Source organism: Tachysurus fulvidraco, chromosome 22 (assembly GCF_022655615.1).
Source record: "Tachysurus fulvidraco isolate hzauxx_2018 chromosome 22, HZAU_PFXX_2.0, whole genome shotgun sequence".
NCBI classification, from domain to species: Eukaryota; Metazoa; Chordata; class Actinopteri; order Siluriformes; family Bagridae; genus Tachysurus; species Tachysurus fulvidraco.
The window spans coordinates 14,710,191-14,722,599 of NC_062539.1; the positions used below are offsets into that span (position 1 = coordinate 14,710,191).

Here is a 12,409-nt window from a genome sequence, read left to right on the forward strand (position 1 = left end):
TGCACCTACCAACCACACAAGTTTTCATACTTACTTAGCCTGTGGTTAAATAATGAATATAAATGAGAGCATAAGTTAGACATTTTCCATACTTTTCAGTAGCATTTAGCCTGATAATTTCAAACCTTTTAAAACTTTTAATTCAATCAAGGATTCAAGTAGACTTCCAAATACCTAACATGCTCACTGCATAAGCCATTATAATGCTATAATAAAATTGATATGTACGTAACAGGAAAGCCGAGTCACAAACAATTTTCTATTTACTAGCTATGCTCACCACATAAGTGGTTATAACCCTACTCTGCGCTTTAAAAAAGTAGTCAAGATTCAGACAGACACGTTGTAAAATTGCTTCTATAGATATAGATATATGAAATGTCACTTGTAGAAGAAGTGTTAAGGAATTGTGCTTGTTCTACTTGATGATAAAAGTGATGAATATTTGAAAAATTGTGAAAATTAAAAAGTGATCAAGTTAAACGAGATCAAGTAACATCACGACTCAACACTTATAAAATCAACACGTATAAAACTAAACATTGTCATTAACCCCCATTCCACAATGCTGCTGAAGGAACAGGTTTAATAGATGCGGAGCAACGAAGAACAATAAGTCTTACTTTTACTTTTATCTTAAAGATGTAAAAGTATGTTTTAGATCGCAGAATGACACTGAATCAGGGATAAATTTGCCAAAATACAAAGGAGAAAACTGAGAAGGTTGCTCTTTCCATGCAGACTAGCTGAGCATGTCCTATGCCCTGTGATAAGAGAGTTAATATTTACTGCAACCCTCAGCTGAACTGGGCCAGAGAGAAGGCAGCAGTGAACTTTGCCTCGTTTATATGTTTTCCTCCTCCATCATGATCGTTCGTTTTTTTTGGTTTTTTTTTTTACAAGACATTTAATTTAAAAAACAACAAGCAAATAAATAAAAGACTGAAACAAGGATCAGATAAGTTGTACTTAACGCAAAGAAGATGAACAGTAAGTGTAGAAGAACTGCTAAATCGCATGTGGGTGTAAGTGTCAGAGCCACTCTAATTATTAGATCGAGTGTCATCCTTTCTGCTCAGATGCTGTGAAGGAAAAACAGAAAATGTAGGACAACAAAATGGCACAATGCGTTGCTCTATGTGGTCACTGTTTGACTGAACAGCTCACACCTCCGCTTTTCTCATCATCCTTTCATTTACATATCCACTTCTTACGTTAAAAAAATTTAATAAACCCAAAACAAAACTTTTCCTATCTTTAGCTTTGGATAGTGATACAGCCAACAAAAGATGACAACCAGGAAAAGATGTACACGTCCCCGTTCAGCAGCTGCACACTGACTCTCCTGTATCGTGTTGCGAGAAACAGAAGCGATCTGCTTTTCACCTCGCTGTTTTTGGTCTATTGTCTTCGTTGCCACGAGGCATTTAAAAAAAAAAAAAAAAAAAAAAAAAAAGCCTGCGAAAAGAGATGCTGAGGTCAGATGAACCCCTGGGATGTGTATTAGCATTCTTTAGCTAGCATGCTCGTTCATTATCTCTAATTATATTGACCTCTTTAAAAAAATTTTACACAGTTTTCACAGCTATTTTCACTACATTCAGTAGCGTCACGACTTCGAGAAAAGGCACCTAGTGTAGTGCAAACAGGCCTTCTGTGAAGTGGACACATCAACAAATACCTAAATACAGGTGGAACAGCATACCTTTCATATAATCACACAAATAGCTATGTAAGTGAAAAGAATATGAGTAGACAGGTAGAGCAATGCTTTGGGATAAATAACAATAAGCAAATAATAAATTACTGAAATTAAAGCCTGCTCTAAACCTTTTGTAAAAGCCGTGAATTTGACCTATATAAGTATTTTAAAAAATCTATGATGCCTGAGGGAACAAACCGGGACAAGAAACCAGGGCTGCAACAAAAATGATGCCACAATACCACAATATATTTGTCGGAGGTAACATTAGCTTCTAGAAAATTAGCCTAGTCACTATTGGACACTGAATTTTAGCATCAAAGTCTAGTTACTTCCTTTATGATTCAAACCAACTCTAAAATTGTTACTGAAATTAGCTGTGTTAGCTTGCAGGCCAGATCGATGCTATGAATACTAGCTTGTTTTGTGTCACTGCTTGGATGCCAGGGTCTTGTTTTGATCAAATTAACATTCAAAGACATTGATTTCCATAGCAGTTTTGCACAAATCCTGCACAATAGCCACAATGGTGGTGTTTTCCCCGTACATCAGCAAAATTTGCCATCTGACTAGCTAACCTCTAGTAAACTGGCTCACATTTCCTGTTGGTCGAATTTCACTGAGAGTTTTGATTTGCCTCATCAAGTTTTCAGGAATTGATGTCACACAACCTTTGAAACATAAAGTGTCATGACATTTGTGTTCTTTGCTAACACTGGCTAAATTAGCTAGCCAAACATTTTCAAGCTAATTGCTTCCTCAGATTCACTGAGGTAATCACTGTTCGTTTAACAAACATACTATCACATTTGTGTTCACCAACACAAAGAGATCATGTCCTTTGTGATATTCATAAACACTACATCAAGGTAATATTTTGAATAATAATAGTTTAGCACATATGGTATAATCACATTTTCCAGAAATATTTTTAAGCTTATTAGGTTTTTCTCCAAAACTACTGAAGGAATTACCACTGAATGAAACAAAGGTACATTTTCCACATTGTATAGTAAAAAAATTAGACCAAACTATATGAAAATAAACAGAAATTACTTTCCAAATTATGTTTTTGATTCCAGCTACTTTTAAACATCACCTATTACAGAAAAGGTGTCCAAATAAAATGACATTATCCACCATTTTAACAATAGATGTGCTTAATTAATGGATTCATGTATAATTTTCAAACAACATGGAATAAGGTCCAGTGTTAAACATATATTCTTTACTTTACATTAGCAAACAAGCAATAGAGGCTAAATATAAGCCTTTAAGTGTTGTGACCTTTTAAATGAAATCTGCAAGAATTATGACAGTCTTATTATAAAGTCTGAAGCTTTTGTAATTGAAATGGAGGATGGCAGACTCTTAGCTGGAAGCTGAGAGCCAAAACAGAGAAACATCTGTTTCCCATTGCCCATCTCACTCAGAGACTCAGAGGAGGATATGGCCAAGCTTTTCTTCTCTCTTATTATCTCTTATGTCTCCTCACCAAAAAAAAAAAAGAAAAGAAAAGAAAGAAACATGCACTCTGAATAAAATCACTGACAAATATGGATGATACAATGACACAAACTTGTGGACATCTAAACATCTAGAGGGGAAACTCTGCTTAACCCTGCAATACGGAATTTCTATTTCAACATGCATGACTCTATACTAAAAACACCTCCTCCACACCCATCGACACAACGAACATCACTGTCTCATCCTGCAATTGCGAGCCTTGTGATGAGGTCTATGCTAACGTTGGGTCATCAACTTCTATTTTTAGTGTCCTCCACCTCAAGACTGACAAGGGCACAACACTGACCAGTGGGTGACCTGATAAAGAACGTCTTTTCATACCAAATTTTTTTTTCTCAAGCGAACTAGTTAGATGGCTCGATTGCGCAGACTGCCGCTTCAGGAGGAACAGGTTTCACGGTGTTGCCGCAGGCCTGCTATCCTCCCCCTCAGTCTCTTCCATTTTTCTCTTCCACTCACTCTGCTCCTCACTAATCCTAGAAGCAGGCTTAAACAATTGACAAAATGCAGGGTTGATGACTAATTTTTATTAACCCAACCACGTACTTTCAGGTGGAAAACACCCGTGATTTATCAGGTCAGGGCTAGCACTTGTGAGCTCACAACAAAACGTTAAATGTTTATTTAAGGACTCAGCAGCTTCAATGGATAAAAGTATGACATAAAGAGAAGGTAGAAATATGCAAATAATGATCTAACTGTAAAAATAAATAAATAAATAAATAAAGCAATAACACCGCTGTAAAACTAAAGCAAATAATAAAAGCTAGTCCAGATCAATGATTTAGCTGTTTTATATTGATGAATGAAGCCTGATAAATACATGATCTTTTTTGGTATTCTGTCTTTGGTGATGATTCTCTACTTTATTTTAAGCTTCATTATCAAATAAATAAATTATTAGGAATACAATTTTGTTAGGAACGTTTAGTAACATTTAGTATGAAATTTGAAACTGTTTCCACTCAAAATTACTGTTCTAAATCATAAAATCTTTTTTTTCTAACAATTCAGCAAATTATCATACAGCCCTTTGAATTCATGTCTTGATTTTTTTTTTTTTTTTAATCGTTTGCTTGTTAAGTTAAGCATCGTAAAAAGTAAGCAAAGGCAACAGGAAATGATGATCCGTTTCCAGTGGAAAGGTTTAAGCAACAAGATCACATCAGAAAATCCAGTCTGATGGAAATCCCAATACTGATTAACTATTTAATAAACTACAACGAGGATGCAGCATCTTCGTCTGAGCCCGAGACCTAAAAACCATCACAGATCCACATATGGAGAGTCGCTGCCAGCTGACAAAACCGTTTAGTCAGCAGCTGAGCTCAGGAGAGAGGGAGGAGGAGGAGGAGAGTGAGAAATATAGACAGAGAGAGAGAGAGAGAGAGAAAGAGATAGAGAGAGAGAGAGAGAGAGAGAGAGAGGGAGAGAGAGAGAGAGAGAGAGAGAGAGCGCACAAGGGAGGCCCTGCAAAAGCTCACAGGAAAACAACTGTTTTTAGAAACTTCCTGAAAATGGTCCTGAAGAGCCATTTTATTCGTGCTGGAGCAACCGTAATCATCCCAAATAGACCCTCCCACCCTTCTTGTTATGACAAGCTCCAAACACAATACCAGCAAAGCAGAACTTTTTTCAGCATGTCAGTATCTTTGCAAATGAATGCAAAAATCTTTTTTTTTTTTTTTCAAACACACAAATGAAAAGCTTCATGACTTGAAACAAATTCAGCCAAAACAAATCCATGGATTAAGGCAAGTATATCTAGACATAAAATTTAAAACAGAATTAACAGCACCCCACAAACTGAGGATGGGTCATTGGATATCTTTGGTAGCTGATGCGTAGCTGCAATGGCTGAGCTGCCTTATTGGATTTGGTAATAATGAGAATTTCACGTCACCTTCAGTAGGTGCTCTTGTACGGCTTAGTGGTCATTTTGTCACATGAAAAAAAAAATAGTGTTACCAAACCCTCACTAGCTCTGAATGGAATCATTTTCAGGACAAATTGGCCTTGAAAAAATGGATATGCTACTAAAATATTTTAATTAATGTGGCCCATCATCCAAAGCAATGATGGTGGTTCAATGAACTGGAGATTTGTGCCTAATCTGGCAACATTATAAATGGCTTTAGTTGAAAGAACACTTTTTTTAACTACCTCAACATTTTTTTGGTTCAAATGAAATAAGAAATTGTCAGACTTTGTCAGCATAGTGTCAACAATTACACATTGTATAGATTTCAAGAGACCATATCCATTGATATCTACATAAGATTAAGTGAAACACCCCCAAAAACAGTTTCTCTTAACTCTTACGTTATAGCAGCTATATCTACAGACTTGTCATTCTTCCAATGAATTGCAGAAAGAAACAGTTATACATCTGACTGTTACAAAGCACCAACACTTAATAAAGTCTTCTTATAAATAATAACAAATATTACAGAGAACATGACCAGAGCAACATTTATGAAGAGATCCTATTATGGAAACTAATCTGGAGCATTAACAGAAACCTACGAAATTCATCATAGCTGAAAAAGAAAAAACATGGATGCTGCAAAAAAGAGTAAAGCTCATAGAAACCTACTTTAACCACACTTTTACAGGTTCAGGACTCAGTGGTTACTGGTTCTATTCTCCTGAAGTAATCTGCAGAAACATAGCAACAAACGAACCGCTAATGTTAGCAACAATATTGTCAATGATAAACTTCTCGAAACAGTGATTAGTATGATCGCTGTTGTAGATTTAAGCAAGTACTGTGCCTGTGTATTAGCTGAATAACTGATAAAGCTAAAAGCTAATACTGCTCTGTACTCATTAAAAAAGTAGACAAGGGAGACTTTCACAGTGTGAGCAGCCATGTTGATTCGTCATCGCTCTGTAAACATGGTATATGAGAAGACTAACCCAAGTTAAAAGGGCAGTTTGAAGGGCGTTTTCAGTGCTTTATCGGTTATAGGTAGGGAATTACAGCTAGCAACGTTGCCTCAATGCTCACAGATGGGTAATGGCACACTGTAACCACTGTCTTTTCTACTTCCTTTATTTAAACATGCAGCTTCATTTCCTGTTATCCTTCTTCCATCTTACGGAGTCTGACTCAACTCATTCTGCTTTCCTACGTTTTTTTTTTTTTCCCACACAATCTCAGAATTCAGTCTCAGTTTGATTTTTGTCTTCAATGCACTTGAACAGTTGAAGTAAGTATTCCATATTACACCGAGGACGCAACACTCTTCACCTCTTACACACAGGTACAGTAAATCAGTCTACACCCCAGCACCTACCCAGCTCTCCAATGCTAAACGAGGCCAAGGGAACATAATCTTATCTAAAATAGATGGGTTATATATAGCACAGGAGTGAAACAGGATGCCCACCTCTCCTCTGAACCAGTAATCAAACATCACTAGCAGGGAAGGCGCCGACATAACCAGCCCAACCGAACCGATCTCCACCTCTCCATCCAGTCCTGTGTCCTAACTTTGTCTAGCAGGAACTACTTTGAGCAGATGTTTGTAATCGTAGTGGTTACCTGCTTATACTTGTTCGTATGATAGTAGCTTTGGTGAAGTGATAGTGATAAAACATTGATAACATCTTACCTATACACTCTCCACAGATAGAAGTATTGTCAGTACATGTGGAATGAAGTATAATGTAATGAGTATAATCGCGTTAAAGTACGCAATACTAATCGTAGAACTCGTAGAATTACAATATGATCATTTTATGCGTATCGTCCATCACGGTAAACCGGTGTGTAATGAAAATATTCCTTTCCTTTTTTTTTTACTCAAAAAGCCCTGAATGTTTTATTGCAAGCTGGAATTTGACTGTTACTGGATTTTTGGATGGTCCACATCCTCAACATGCCAATAAAGCACAAATTGTTCTGGTCTTTTGAAAGAATAAAAATAAATAAATAATAAAAATAAAATATATGGCCACTTTTTTTTAAACCAGATCACATGGAGTGAGTTTTTAACTAAAATAATAAAGTGTTGCTATTTTGTTCGGATGAATAGGAATAATTCCTAAACATAAAGCAAGACTGTATGTGTGTGTCTGAAATAATCAAGAATAAATAAGGAGGGATAAATCAATTGAAAACAAAAGCAGGTTTATATTGAAGAGGACAGCTGATGAGGCTGCATACATAAATATTCACACCCTCTACCAATAAATCACCCTCATGGGTCTCTTATTACTGCACTTGTTTAGAAAATATACAGTACTGCTTTTTTTTAATGACTGTTCTGCATTACTATGGTTTACTACGTTATAAGAATTAAAGGAGACCTTTTTGGAGTATGTTGGTATTTCTATATAGACGAAGTGACTGAAATTCACAAAGACAATTTTCTATCCAAACTTTTTGCCAAAATTCACTTGAATTCCCAAACGATAGCTTGTTCTCTCTCATGTCTTGTAGATCATCCCCACTATACGTATAATACTATGTAATCTATGCTACTGAATCTTTTCAGACCGCTGCTCATGCTTTGTCACACCTGCAGGAAATGAGACCACCTTCTGATTGGCTTGTATCACTCTAAGGGTAAAGAGAGAGAGAGAGAGAGAGAGAGAGAGAGAGCGCAATGCCACCCATCTCTGCCAATTCTGCAATTCTGCCATCATTCACCTGACTGCAGCTTTTTTTTTTTTTTTTTTTTTTTTGGTGAACACGTGTGTGTCCGAATTATAATGACAGCTGGAAAGTAAAAGTTTCTGATTCCTCTTCATCCTGAACAAACATTAACTGAGTGGGAAAAGAGCAGGGATGAGGTACAAATGATCCTTGTTATGCTTCTGCATAGCCAGGCGCTCTGGTGGAAGAGTAATTATACAGGCTTCGAAATGATGACTACAGACTACCCACCAGCGCTGAAGGAAGTGGGAACTGTTCTGGACAATGGCACAAAATTGAGGCTAAACAAACCTCAGAATACACTGGGAATTTTTAGCACTAGCTTTGAGACGCTGAGGCAGGCCGTGCAGCGTGAAACGCGGTGCTTTAAACTGCCAAGATTCCTCTTTTGCACCTTGAGACTTATTTAATGAAACATTCTGAACAAATGAAGCAACAACTGGGAAGTTCCTCAATTAGGGGTGGAGCTACATTGGGGAAAAGAAATCTTTTTTTGTTATCTTTTTTTTGTTTTGTTTTTTAACTGTAACACAGCATAATTTTAGTCTTACACATGAGATGAAGCCCTAAGAAATGTGTTACATCATCTATGTATGTAGATCCAGCATTCAAAATACAATGAACTATTCCACATTCACAAGAACACTGAAAGAAGTCTGAAATCAGCATCTGATGAACTTCTGTTACAGGAAACGAATTGACACCTGGGTGATGTGAAGCGGAGTTACTGGTTTTAATACGGCGCATGTCTTATTTCTCGTACGCCTCACCGATTTCAAAACAATTATTTATTAAAGAACAACACAGCGAACTTTTATCCACGTATAGACACGACGTCGTGGAACGTCTATGAAACGAGTTCATTCCTGTTATCGCTTTTGTTAGAACCTCTACAAAATGGATGTTCCCTCAACCAACCTAATTTCTTCCTCCCTGACAAATCGAAATACATGAACTCATTAAAACGAGCGCTTCATGTGCACTCCATCTGTAGCTATCCGCTCAACCGCGCCGTAAACCAGATTCTCAAGACGCCCCATCCACTGGTTTTGCCTGTCAGACTTGTAATTATGCAAAACACGATTCTTTATCCATTTGACCTCCTCCATCAGGGCTTAAAAATCTTGTAAGCCTGGGAGCTTTTCCAAAACTACATCCTATACACTGCATCCTGCAGGTTTTGTCCAAAAGCAAGAAATCCAACAATGCAAACAGGACCGAACAATAAACTCAAGGACAAAATACGCATACCGCAGTATGGCATTCATAGGGAATGAGAAGAAGTAGAGGTTTATTTCACAAGGTGACCTTTAACGGGTTAAATACATTTGGAAACCAAATTATTAAAGCTGCAAAGCATAGGCTTTTTAATTACAAGAATAGCAGGGTGTTAATGGCATCACAAAGCTTTCATAGTGCAGATAGAATGTCGAAACTAATATTAGGACTCAGAAGTTTCAAATTAGAACTCATTAGCATATGTAAAACCAACAAAACAAACTTTTTAATATGAAAGTAGGAAATGTGTCTTTCCAAGCATGGAAACAACTGCTGTGGTCATATATGAGTCATGGAAACTAAAACGGACCAGAAAGAAAAAGACACAAAGCCAAATCGAAGCGATTGATCAAAATTAAATCCTGTATCAAAGAAAAAAAATGTCCATGAAACCACTTACAGATCAATATTTGAATTGCAGATCTGATCAAACATGCAAATGATTAATATTATGTTTTACTTTACAGGTTCTTACGATACTGTTGATAGTCAGACAGTGTGACTTCACCCTCATTTTATCTTTAATTAAAAAAAGTGATGCGGCGGCACTTTAGTCTCTCACATCCTTATCTGTGCACCAGAGCATCGTGTTAAAATCTCTGAAAATGTCTACGGACTCGTTGACTCATAGTTCGACTGACTAGCAAAGTTAAGTCTCTACTGTAACTCGTCATAGACCTGCATTGCATTCTGGGACCAAGGTTGAGTCCAGAGTTTGCATCAATGTCAGTATTGACATTAAAACCTTTATATATTTGCAGCTGGAACTCGATTGACATCACGGTGACATCACTGCGGGACAACGTCTACTTCAGGACTGACAATTCAAAAGCAACCCAGCAAAATACACAATATAGCACATTAATATATGTCAATGTTTTATGGGTTTAAGGATGGAGTTTTCATTTAAACGCTCGTCTAGAGAGATTAGAATGATGGGTTAAGTCGCTGGTATGTTACCTGTGTGCGGTGGTGGTTATGGTAAAGTAAGATGAACACATAAGGGTGTGAATCAGTAGTGGTGGATGGCTTTGCATCTGCAGGCCTCCTCTAGTGTAGAATTTCGTGACGGAATGTGAACGTGTGAACGTGCGAACGGCAGCTCATGCGGATGTGCACTTCTCTGCCTCTCCAAAGAGGAACCATGATAGACGAATGACGATGAGGTGGAGGAGGAGGAGGAGGAGGAGGAGGAGGAGGAGAAGAAGGAGGGCACACAGGGAAACCATCAAGAGAACATCAAGGAGACAGAGAGACTATGACAACAGGAAAAAAAAAAAAACTTGGTCATGATGCGAACTGAAAGTATTTACCAACAACTTAGTTGGGTTTTTTTTTGTTGCTGTTGTTTCTAAACTTCTTCTCTTAACAGAAAAGAGCAACTTCCTCTTTCAAGCTCAACACGTTTTCAGTCTACAAACTAGCAACATACAGCCTTGGTGTGGAGTGTAGAGGAGTGTAGTGGTGTGTAGAGAAGAGGAGTGCACTGGTGTGGTGTGTAGAGGAGAGAAGAGGAGTGCACTGGTGTGGTGTGGTGTGTAGAGGAGAGAAGAGGAGTGCACTGGTGTGGTGTGTAGAGGAGAGAAGAGGAGTGCACTGGTGTGGTGTGTAGAGGAGAGAAGAGGAGTGCACTGGTGTGGTGTGTAGAGGAGAGAAGAGGAGTGCACTGGTGTGGTGTGTAGAGGAGAGAAGAGGAGTGCACTGGTGTGGTGTGGTGTGTAGAGGAGAGAAGAGGAGTGCACTGGTGTGGTGTGTAGAGGAGAGAAGAGGAGTGCACTGGTGTGGTGTGTAGAGGAGAGAAGAGGAGTGCACTGGTGTGGTGTGTAGAGGAGAGAAGAGGAGTGCACTGGTGTGGTGTGTAGAGGAGTGCACTGGAGTGACTGTTTACAAATATAACTCATGATGTATTCAAATATCCAGGCGAGAAATCTAAAAGCGGAAATAACTAAATAAACACGTCTAAAAACGCACTAATACGCGCAAGCAAACGTCCTGGCAAGGTCAAACCGTGTAGAGAAACGTGTAGATCCCCCCCTACTGCGGCCGCTCCGACCAAAGTCCGGAGATGTAACTCAGATGCTCGACGGATCATTAACTTTTAACATCAAATAAAGCAAGAGCAGAAAAGAAAGTCGCTCCCAGAACCACGTATGTGGTGTATTTTCCTGTCTAGTCGCTCAGGTAGGCGAGTTTCCACGCAGGTAAAGTTGCTCTAAACGCCCGGTTGCATTCCAGCACGCGTTCGGAGGAGAGAGTGAAAGCAGGAAGAGAGGAAAAAAAAAACTCACACACTCCGAACATCATCCTGGCGATCTCTCAGTCTCTCCTTCTCTCTCTTTCTCTCTCTCTCTCCACCACCGACAAACACGGGGTCTTTAAAAACACCGTACTTTACGCAGGATAAAAGTACGTGGTTCACATCGAGCAAAGCGCACACGCAAACACGAGGCGTCGAGATGCCAAGCAAAGAATAAAAGAGAGAAAGAAAGAAAGAGAGAAAGAGAAAAAGAAAAAAAAAAAGTTTGGTAAAGTTGGTAAAGACTCACGGCGGAGTAGCTCCGGGCCGGCCAGCCTGTTGCGCTCCGTGATGATGGTGAAAAGCAGATGATGGACTTTGGAGAGAACGAAAGGGGGGAGAAAAAAACCTCCCACTGCAAACTCGTTCCGGAGAGCAGCGCCCAAAATGGCGTTTTTAGAGGATGTGCAAAGTTCGTCGATTAACCCTGCTGCATTGCTTTCCTCCTTAAACGCTCAAAAGACAGAAATCCGTCGACGTTCCTGACGAAGATCGAGTAGAAAAGTCACTTTGTAGCTGTTTTTTTTTTTCTTCTTTTTTTTTAGGTCCGTCTTCCACACGCGTTCCGAAGCAGCGCTGCTCCCTAAAGCTGATAAGCGGCTGCATCACGTGTTGCTCGTGCAGTCTCCAAGGGGACGGTGCTGGGGAGGCTGCGAGCATCTCTACGGGAGGGGGGTGCAAAAGTTAAACCCATTCTATCACCACGCCTTACAACATTATTTATGTATTCATTTACATTCTTTTTTATTATTTTATATTTATGTATTTTTTTGACTTTGCCAACTTTGCTTAGTTTTCACACACAGGAAGTTTTGTTTCCTGAAAATGCAACAAGTCCTCAATCATACTGCAGCACGGTGTAAAGTTCAAACCCAAAGGTCTTATCAACAACCCTTGTCATTCTGCCTGGTTCATAATCATTTTCGAGGTAAAACTAATA

At 38.7% G+C, this 12,409-nt stretch overlaps 1 protein-coding gene across 2 annotated transcripts in view; it reads right to left on the bottom strand.

The window, feature by feature from the left end:
- Positions 1 to 12,086, bottom strand: part of rreb1b (ras responsive element binding protein 1b) — a 38,072-nt gene extending 25,986 nt beyond the window's left edge. The window contains exon 1 of one of the 2 annotated variants that reach the window (XM_027142726.2): positions 11,720 to 12,084. The gene's annotated coding sequence lies outside the window, so the exon portion shown is untranslated. Of the gene's footprint in view, positions 1 to 11,719 lie in introns of both variants that reach the window. The other variant, XM_047806348.1, reaches the window with a different exon arrangement.
- Between the last annotated feature and the right edge of the window lie 323 nt (positions 12,087 to 12,409).